The 11087-nt window shown below is 37.2% G+C and overlaps 1 long non-coding RNA gene across 1 annotated transcript; it reads left to right on the top strand.

Moving 5' to 3' along the window:
- The first annotated feature begins 5276 nt into the window (after positions 1 to 5276).
- On the top strand, positions 5277 to 10055 carry LOC105738233. Its single transcript, XR_001113994.2, has 4 exons — positions 5277 to 5352; positions 5844 to 6022; positions 8189 to 8300; positions 9849 to 10055. It is a non-coding gene; the product is annotated as an uncharacterized LOC105738233 (long non-coding RNA).
- Positions 10056 to 11087: the final 1032 nt, after the last annotated feature.

Genomic DNA, 11087 nt, shown 5'->3' with positions numbered 1-11087 from the left:
GAACTTCAAACCCCAGCTCACTTAATGGGTCACGCTTCTTTCCTTGGTGTCTGATTATTTTGTCAGTGGCACAGATTGAGTTCTGCAAATGGAATGAAGCCTCCTACAGGAGTGTTTTTTATACCTATGCCATTTAAATTTACTTTGGGAAGAGCTGTCTGCACCTACAATATGTTCTTTCATATTTCTTGTCATATTCAGTTACTCTGGGCAAAACATGTTAATGTTTAGTTGTCCTGGGATTAGGAAAATAAAACATAATATGGTCATCTCTTGGCTCTATGAGCCGAACTCGATGAGTATACCTGTGTATATATGTGTATGTGTTTCCTTTTGTCTTTGGATAACCAGCTAATGTTAAGGCAATTCAAGATGAAGATGTATTTTTGAGGAAGCCAAAGAGAGAAAACTGTAATATCTTTTGTGAGCTACATTTACCCCAAGGCATTTATCATAAAGTGCATTTTGTTTCTGATTACATCACTCTGGCAGCTGGTATGAGGAAGAAACCATGTTGGGAAATTGTCAAAAACGATCACAAGTTTATTTGGCTTCTATCAATTTTATCTTTTTTCTTCTTCTGACCAGAAAATTCTTGGTTCAATTCCATTTGAATGTCAACAATAAAAAAAAAAATAGCAAAGCCTTCATGAGCAAATGTTCAAACTTCAGGGGGAAAATAATCAAAGGACCAGTTATTCCTATGTGCTTGCCTAAAGATACATAATACTGTTTGATGTGCACATACAATTTAATATAAGCTTTTACAAAGCTAAAATGATCAGAACAAGAAAATTCACCACTTGAAATATTTGGGAAGAAAGTTTTATATTATCCTTTCACTTGAAACTTTTCATAACCACGATATTCCTGGAAAATGTAGAAATAACGCTGCTCCCATGTTGGTAGAAACAGACATTTGGAAATGTCTTCCCAGGGTCGTTCATGTTGTAGTAGGAAAGAAAAGGAGACAATCAGAGCTGTTTCTCTGTTTCGCTAAAACGGCCTCCTAAATGTAATTTAAAGAAAATAAATATGACAAGTCTAGGTCATAAATCATTTCTAATGATCACTCTTATTTTCACAATGAGGGAACGGAGACACAGGTGGGCAACGAGTCATAGATGACCTTGTAAGCCAGTTGCACCAAACGATATGGAATCCCAAAGGCGTCTTCTTCCTGTGCTTCAGCTACTGGCTTATATGAGCTTTTTATTTTTGTTATGTCTCGCCTATACATTTTTAGAGCATATAATAGCATGCAACCCAGCAGGGTTTGAATGTGATTAGACCCAAGTGAAGCACCATTAAAAACCAGAGACGTATTCGAATGACATGACATTTTGAATGAGTGCTGAACCCAGTGTGTTTGGCTTTGTGTGTGTACTTGCTTCCTTGATTCTTAAACCGATTTCTTTTCAGAAGAAAATGTGCTTTTCTGAAACAGCTAATAGGATGCTTCATAGGTTACATGCTATTTTCAGGACCAGAGAAGAGCAGTGTGTGTTATGGATGAAGTGAAAAACATCATTTCTGAGTCTCCCAGCCTCTGTAAGCTCAGGTCAAGTCATTATCTTTGATTTTACTTTTCAGTTGTTATTAAATTTTCTCTCTTTTTTTTTCTGTGTTGACTGCCTTGCAGGTTTCTCCACCAATCAACCTTGATTGGGTCACCCACGATCTCTCTTTGAACTTTAAATGTGAAATAGGCTAATCAACCCAAGCCTTCTATTGCCTGTTGGGCTAGGACCTGGTTCTGTGATTTCAACTCACATCAATCATTTTAATGCAATAGATGTTTATGTGATACACAAAGCCCCATGCCAGCCATGTTCAGAGTATTTCTTGGTCAAAAGCCCGTATATTATATGTCCTCATAATGTAAATGTAAATGAATGTATAAGCCTGTTTTTGCACACATTTGCTTTCTAGTTTAACATAATTAGTTGAGCTGAAGTGTTTAATGGTTGCACTATTATGGAAACTATTGACTAGACTATCTACAGTGTTAATTCTGACCATGCAATATATATAAAGCTTTCTCATACTACGGCCTGGCTTCATATAATTTATTTTCTTACTGCCAAAACATGGCTTTCACATTTACTATGAAAGACTTTAGGTAAGGAAGGAGAGTGATTGAGTTAATTGTTATATTTACTATGGAGTTGTTACTTCAAACACATTGTGGTAGAGTCAAGCAAAACAGAATGTCCGTATGTGAATAACAGCACTACAATCATGGCATGTTATGATTAGAATTAGGGGAAGGCAGCTAGCATTTGTTGATGACCTTTTATATTCCATGTGTTTGTAGGTTGCCTCTTTTCTGAGCTCTTCTGTCCAATATTCTCATTTTAGAGACACTGATAGTGGAATAAATTGCATTAATTCATGCTTTTTACTCATGAGTCAGGCGTGAAACTCCAGGACTCCAGATGCAAGCCTAAGCGCCCGGTTCACTACTGTATTCTGCTTCATGTTATCTCTTTTGAAGAAAAGCCTAGTTGGGTTTCATATTTCAAAACTTTTCCTTGTGAAATCTCTCATCCACTTCATCTCTAATTGAAAATGCCTCGCTCTGGAAATCACGAACTTTTGTTGTTTGTTTGATTCAAAATAAATCAAAGTGACTTAATTTTGACCACTCACATGAAGACTGAAAACCTTTATAACCATCATGGAAATTACAGAAGGTAAAGGGAAATCTTTTACTTTTATGGGGCTGGCAATTACGTTTTTGCATGTGTTTAGCACATAGAATTCTTCTTGGTAAGTGTAAAATGCTGCATATGTACAGATAACTTGTCAGCTAAAAATGCTTAAGGCTCTAGTCTGCATTTCAACAGGATGTGTGTGAGCAGATGTTTATTTCACCACTTCATCAGTTGAGCCATCACTGTATATTTGGCTAAAGAGTAAAAAGATAACAGCTGAAATGGATGAAAGAGTGAACAATGAAAGACACAGTGTTACTCAGATTGCTTAAGAAAATATAGGCAAAAAACTTTATAAGAATGGGTAAAAGAATGATGAATATTGCCATCTTTTCATATAGGTGTTAACTCTGTGTTCCTCTTTGAAGAGTTGATTCTTTCAAAGACTTCTCTGAAAAGGTGGCATTGATCATCATCCTAAGAGGGACTAGCAGTAAAGAGGACCTAATTTTAGGATTTCAGGAATACCAGGGTACAAAAACTTCCTGGAAAGGAGAGATGGAACTGACTTGCCAGAGCAAAAGAAAAATCAACATTTACTCAGCGCCTCTATCTTATTGGTTATATGATATGTAGTGTCATATGTGGCATCTCATTGGATTTTTCTTGTTTTTTTCTCCATTTTTATGCAAATAATTGAAATTCAGAAAGTTTTAATAACTTACCCAAGTTCAGAAAGCTAATGAGTGTCATACTTAGGACTGAGCTCCAAGTGTGTGCATGATTCCTCATTCAGCTGCATCATGCCACCATCAAAAACATTTTAGAGATGGTCTTATATAAGAATGAGAGGCAGGGAACTATCTTCTTAGAGCAACAAGTTAGATGGGAAGTACAGTTGCAAGGAAAAAGAGATAGCTACTGTTACAGTCCAGTGATATTATAAATATGTAACACTGCACAGGCTGACATATCAGAACGGATGCTAACCTCAAACTACTGTAGAGAGGTACCAGAGCCTACCCGCTAGCTGCAGCCCCCTAGCCACACATCAGCCCTGTTAATAGTGCCTTTTAAGTGAATTCCCTCTCTTGACAGAGAGCACACCCTAGAGGCTCAGAATCATGTGCAATTCTCCCTTTCCAGAGCCCCTGATGATAAATACCAGATGGCTTACATAAGCAGATGTTTTCCTCATTGTCTTATTTTTCTGTTCACTGCTACTCGGTATACTTCTTGAATTTGTATTTCTTTATCTCCATAAATATTGGCATTTTCTATACTTCCAGCCTCAGCCATCTTCAGTATTTTACCCAGCCATTCCCTTTAGAGGGTACTATTCTTTCCTAAGGAAAGGTGATCCTCACCTCTTCCAAGTCTTTGAAATAGGGCCTCACTCTGCTGCCCAGGCTAGAGTGCAGAGACGCGATCTCAGCTCACTGCCACCTCCGCCTTCTGGCTTCAAGCGACTCCTCTGCCTCAGCCTCCCCAGTAGCTGGGATTACAGGCATGGGCCACCACACCCTGCTAATTTTTGTATTTTTAGTAGAGACGAGGTTTTGCCATGTTGGCCAGGCTGGTCTCGAACTCCTAGCCTCAAGTGATCCTCTCACCTTGGCCTCCCAAAGTGCTGGGATTACAGGCATGAGCCACCAGGCCCAGACACTTCCAAGTCTTTATTTATTAAACTAGCAGTACCCAGAACACATGCCATTGTCCCTGCTTCTCCTCCTGTATCACCCGCTGCTCAGATCCGCTTCTCACAACTCCCTGTCATCAGCAAGTTCTCTTTGGTCACCTTTCTCAAAGTATATACTGAAAGCTCTCTATCATTACTGTCAGAGCTTTGGATAATTTCAGTAGCCTCCAAATAGATCTTGTCTCTACTCTTACTCAGCTTAATCCGTCTTCCACACGGCTACAGGAGCACTTTCTCCAAAGCACAGAAACTGCTCATCAGGTACCCTTCCCACTTGCTAATATGAACCGTAACTGCCTAGAGGTGAGTTTGTTTCAGTCAGCTTTTTTCAATTCAGTGGGAGAAAAATTAGGTTTAATACAAAAAGCTGTGCATAACGCTTTAGAATAAGCAAGGAAAGCAGTCTCTTTTAAAAGCATCTGTCAGATAAAATGCACCTTAGCAATGGCATAAAGAAAACATCTTTCCTGTAGAAGAAATTTATGAGGCAAGAAAAAAAAGATGAAAGGAGGAGCCTATTGCAGAAGTAAATTAGAAATCTAGGTAAAAGAAAAATATCAGGGCAGCACCTCCTAAATTAAACTTAATTGAAAGAGATTAAGCTGAATTAAAATTGATTAGGCCAAGCCTGGCATCATTATGAATTTTAATAATAATTAATAATATTCATTGAACACCTAGTTGATATAGGGTAAGACACAGTCCCTTCCCCTGAGTTTATAATCCAAATTAGGGAGGGAGAGTGAGTTGGCTGAAAAAGTAAAAGCGAAATAGACTTCAAGGAAATGAGTTCTAATAGCACTGACTCCATTGGGAGAGTAGTTTAGTGTTGTAATGGGAGTAAGTAACCTCACAGAATGTTAGATTCTTTGTAATTATTTAAGGGAGGAATAAGGTCCTGGAAGTTTAGCCAATACTGTAGTTACTGGTGAGGTGAAAAAGTGTCAGTATGGGTGGAAAAGGAAACAAAAATAAGTGAATACAGTATGAGATATGGTAAACAAGGAAGAAAACTGCATTATTACTCCATTTAATGGAAAATAAGTGTTCAAAAAACATGTAGTTTCTTGTAGATCTTTGCAGTACCTTAATTTTCTAAACATTAATTCTATCATATAATTATACCTGGATTTTTTATTTTATTTTACTGCTGAAAAAGTCAATAGCTTATTGATTTAGTTTTTAAAATTAAGTTTATTAATTTATTCTTTCAATAGTTGTTATTTGGAGGCATGATTTAAAAGCAAGTTGAATTATTTTTCTTGTACCTCTTGTAAACACCTTAAAAAGTCTAATTCCAAACAATAGTTCTAAAAATATCTTGAGTAATGACAGCAACTTCAAAATGAATGAGTAGCTTTTTAGAGTGTTACATTGAAAAAACTAAGCTTACTGTGCTTTATTATACAGCCACATTTTCAAAGATAAACATAGACTTCCCAGGGATAGTTTTTCCATTGCTAGTACCTGCCTCCTTCTCTTCAAAGATGCGCATTACAACTAGCAAGGGTGAGCACCTGTGTAGCTTGGGCTCCGTCCTCTCTCAGATGTATCGTAGAGAAGGTGGACCTTCTTTCCGCCATCTCTGCTAATCGATGATGTTTGAGCTCTTCTTTGGGGAAGACGTCAGCAGTTCATTCACTGCAGTTGCCAATCACTGAATCAGGTAGAGTATGTTCCCCTCTTATAACGGGAAGCTTTCAGTAAATCAGATATGATGATGGGCATGACTTTGGAGGTATAAAGTGACCAATGTCATGGCTCCATAGCAGGTACGCTTTCCTCTCTTCCCAAGAATAAAAGTGTGCTGCCTACTCTCAGGAGATTCCCTGAAGGACTCAGAAAAAATGGACAGATTTAATCTGTATAAAAAAGTATGCACCCAGTTCCAACAAATACATCACGACTTCTCAGAGCAGGGAAATACTGTACATATCAGAAATGTGGTGCACCAATCAAAATTACATAAAATCAGTGATGTAAATCATAAACTCATGACTCTGCTTTCCCCAATGGTATAATGATTATAAAATATTTTTAGATTAAAAATAAGTACCAAAAGATAACGTAGGAGAATATCTAGGGGACCTCAGATTTGCAAATGACTTTTTAGATGCAATAGCAAAAGCATGCTTCATGAAAGAGAAAATGAAGTTGGACTTTATTGAAATTAAAAACATCTGTTTCTGAAAGACATTGTTAAGAGAAAGAAAAGAAAAGCCACAGGCTGGGAGAGAAAGACAATACTTGAATAACATGTATCTGATAAAGGACTTGTTTCCAAAATATACAACCAGCTCTTATAACTGAGCAATAGGAAAACAACCCAATTAGACATGGGCAAAAAATCTAAACAGACAACTCACCAAAGAAGATAGACAAATGTTAAATACATACATGAAAAGGTGCTCAACACTACATTCGTTAGAGATTGCAAATTAAAACCACAATGAGATACCACTACACTTATTAGAATGGCAAAAAAATCAAAACACTGACAACATCAAATGTGGGTGAGGATGTGGAGCCACAGGAACTGTCATTCGCAGCTAGTGGGAAAGCCAAATAGTGAAGCCACTATCAAAAACAATCTGACAGCTGCTTACAAAGCTAAACATAGTTTTACTATACAACCCAGCAATTGTGCTCATAGGTATTTACCTAAATGAATTGAAAATGTTATGTCCATAGAAATGCCTACACATAAATGTTTATAGCAGCTTTATTTATAATTGCCAAAATTTGAAAGCAATCAAGATATCCTTCAACAGGTGAATAGGTGAATGGATAAACAAACTCTGGTACATCCATACAATGGAATATCATTCAGAGATAAGAAGAAATGAGCTATCAAACCACAAAAAGATACAGAGGAACCTTAATTGCATGTTACTAAGTTTAAGAAGCCAATGCGGAAAGGCTAAATGCTGTATGATTCCAGGCATATAACATTCCAGAAAAGACAAAGCTGTACAGATAGTAAAAAGATCGGTGTTTGCCAGGGTTATGGGGGAGAAGAGGGAAATACTTGGGGCACAGGCTGTTTTTAGGGCAATGAAACTGTTCTGTATGATGCTATAATGGTGGATACAGGATATTTTGCGTTTGGCAAAACCCACGGAATTGTACCACTACACAAAGAATAAACCCCAATGCCAGCATGGACTTTAGTTAATAATAATATGTCGATATAATTTCCTCAGTTGTAACAAATATACCACACTAATGCAAGATGGGAATAATAGGGAAAAGTGAGGGTATGGGGGAGATGGGGTCTACGGAAATTCTTTGTACTTTACCCTCAATATTTCTGTAAGCCTTAAACTGTCCTAAAAATTAAAATCCATTAAAAACAAATAGAAAACACACTATCAGCTCCAACACATGGAAAACTCTAGTATTACCATGTCCAATATTTCTGAGAATTCCAAAGCCATCTAAATATCTGGGGTCCTCCTGCACAATAAGTAGATGTAGGGTAGTGACATGTTCCCTAACATACATTTCTGTAATTTAGTTTGGTGAAGAGCTTGTCTTTGTTTTTTTTTTTTTCAAGAAATAAGGTGTCACTTGATCTTTTGAATGGGTTCTTTTCAAATGTTCTTACCTACTGACAAAGTATTCAGGCAAATGATGTTGCCATATTAATACAATTTATTTTGGTTAAAGCAGTTTGCCTTAAGCTACTAACGCAGACTCAGTGCTCTGTGCAATTGATGGTTGAGTGATCAATAGAACACCTGAGATTCTCATAAAATCCAGCTTCCAACACTGTGACAATGACCCAGGTTAAGAGAAAACTTCAGTTGGCTTTCTGTTGTCTCTCTTACAGACTGGCTTTCCAGGCATTCTAACTGAATTACAATAGACAAAAATTAGTTGACAAAGTCAGCAATGTAGACCATGTAAACCTCATGATTCCCTATAGTGAAATAAACAGTGAGGTAAGTACAGATAAACTTTAACATTTCAGTGAGTTAATAAACGAAAAGTCCTTTATTCATGTGAGAGTATAGTCATTGGTATGTGTTGAGAGAATGGATCTACACAGTCATTCCAGGACCCAGGCTGATGAAGGTTTTGACATTTTCAATGGGTGGTTTCTATAGCGACACTATGTGTTGTTATCCATCCAAAGGATGATGAAAGAGAGAGAGAGAGAAAAAAAAAAAAAAGCCCATGGAAAGTTTCTTGTTCCAGGTGTATATCACTTCTGTCTATACCCCATTGGCCAGAATTATTTGTTCACATGAACACACAAAAGTACATAGGAGGGTGGGAAATATGGAGATTAAGGAAGTAGATGTGTTAAATATATATGATATATACATTATACCTATGTATTCCAAATACATACATCTCATTCATTCTATTCCAGAATTAATAGCTTGTGATGAGAAGACAGGAATGGAATAGAATTGAGGATGAAATAAATAAAATTTAATTAATTAAACAAGAGTAAATCTTTGTGTGACAGCATGTCATGTGTTAAGGGATCTGATTAACACAACTCTTTGTAGCTGACATAAAACTACATTTTTTTTTTTTTAAAAAGGAAAGCAAGTTAGTAAACCCACCAAAAATGGACAGATTTCTTTCTCAACTTGTTGAGGAGAGACATCATAGGATTCTTTCTATTATTTTGAGTTCCATCAAGGTTTTTCTCTCCCCGGAGAGCTAATTTCTTACTGCACTCTTGAGTCATGACAGATAATTAGGAAATCTGGTCAGGCTTTTGCGGTGCCATATTTCTGCAAGTTTTATATTGTTATAAAATAGCTTCAGGGGAGACACACATACCAAAAAAAAAAAAAAAAAAGGATAATAAGGGTGAGAGTACATTAGCCTAAAGTATAATTTTATTGTTTTCCATCTGTTGTAATTATGAAAATAAACTCATTGGTACTCTGATCAGCAGGATAAGTCATCAGAAAGATGCTTGTGTCTAGCAACATATCTTGTTACATGTTATAAATAAGAACATCTTATCTGTATGGCTTTTTTCCCCCTTAGGAGCAGAGCCATTGCAATCTTCCCACTACAAGAGTCATTTTTTCCCCCTCAAACCAACATAGCTCGAGGGAATAGTATTTGTTTCAACCAAATCATTACTGCATATGGGATTTAGATTTGCATTTGCATATATTTCCAAGGTGACTGAAAAAGCATTATTTTAAGAAAACAACAATTTAAAAATCATAGTTGGAAGGGTATGTTTTCTCTCCACATATTGAGTAAGAATAATATGTGTGCTATTGAGCGTGTAGGAGTACTTGGTGAACATTCGTCAGCTAAGTTTTACAGTGACAAACCAACTGAGTCAAGAAAAGTAGGCTCGATTCTTCCTCTCTCGCTCTCTTACTGCCTAAACTATGGAAAGCTTACTCTAAAGCATGCACTGATTATTTTTAAATAGTAAGGGTGATTTCATTACCTTAAAGAGGATACGTGATTAACTGCCTTAACTCACTTCTTGTTTTCTCTAACTTAAGGAAGTGACATAACTGGCATTGATGATGGAAAAAATCAAAATGAAGATTTTTTTCTTACAGCATCAATTTTATATTTTCCTAAAAAATACTGTGAAAGGTCAATGGCTACTTATCCATAACTATTGTCTTATATAATGTATTTTTCATTCGTGGTAAGAGAAGGAAATCATAGAAACAAAATAAAGTAAATTTTTAGATTTTAATAGGGAGCAGTGATTCTCTCAATTCTTAAATATCTGTAGTCATCAGCTAGATTTGAGAACAACTGCTCATGGTAACTCATTAATTTTAGAAATACAGGCCAGAGAGTGAAGTCATACAACTAGGGACTGGCAGAGTGAGGACACGGTGAGAAAGTGGGCTTTTTTGGTTTTTGTTACCTCCACAACACCACACACACACACACAGACACACAATTATAAGAAGAAATGTGAGCACAGGATCTTGTTGCTATCACTCATGATAAATGCTAGTTGACATATAGGAACAAAGAGTGATAGGTTTTCTTCACCTTAACATGATGTGAAGGCCCTGCAAAGTAGTGAAAAATCTTTCCTAATTTAAGGGGCACTGAATGGACTCAATCACTAGCAGAAGGACATCCTAGCAGAGTACTGAGAATTTTCCTTTTAGAGTGCCCCAGTCCATCCATGAAGAAGGCTGCTTCAGTATTTTGAGTTTCAGCATTTCTCAGCTTGGGGTTTTTGAGCAAGGGGTGCTACTTACAATTTTCTAAAGACCCTGACCTGAGTTAGATTTCCAGGGGATTGATGATACACTGAGTGGAAGAACCATCAAGAGTCCAGTTGATGGCCCCAGGGAGCTGCAAAGAAGGTGCTTCTCATAGATTTGCTGATTTCAATTTCTTTGAAAGGAATGTGGTCCACTGGACAACTTCTTACTGTTCCTCCTGTGCTCCTGTCCCCAGATCTCCAGAACTCATAGTTTAGTTTTATAATTTTTTTATTGCTGTTGTTTTTTGAGACGGAGTTTTACTCTTGTTGCCCAGGCTGGAGTGCAATGGCATGATCTTGGCTCACTGCAACCTCCACCTCCCGGGTTCAAGTGATTCTCCTGCCTCAGCCTCCCAAGTAGCTGGGATTACAGGCATGCGCCACCACGCCCAGCTAATTTTTGTTTGTATTTTTAGTAGAGTCGGGGTTTCTCCATGTTGGTCAGGCTGGTCTTGAACTCCCGACTTCAGGTGATCCACCTACCTTGGCCTCCCAAAGTGCTGGG

This window comes from Nomascus leucogenys, chromosome 9 (genome assembly GCF_006542625.1).
Source record: "Nomascus leucogenys isolate Asia chromosome 9, Asia_NLE_v1, whole genome shotgun sequence".
Classification (NCBI taxonomy): domain Eukaryota; kingdom Metazoa; phylum Chordata; class Mammalia; order Primates; family Hylobatidae; genus Nomascus; species Nomascus leucogenys.
The sequence above is the reverse complement of the archived record's forward strand: the minus strand, read 5'-3'. Positions and strand labels throughout refer to the sequence as shown.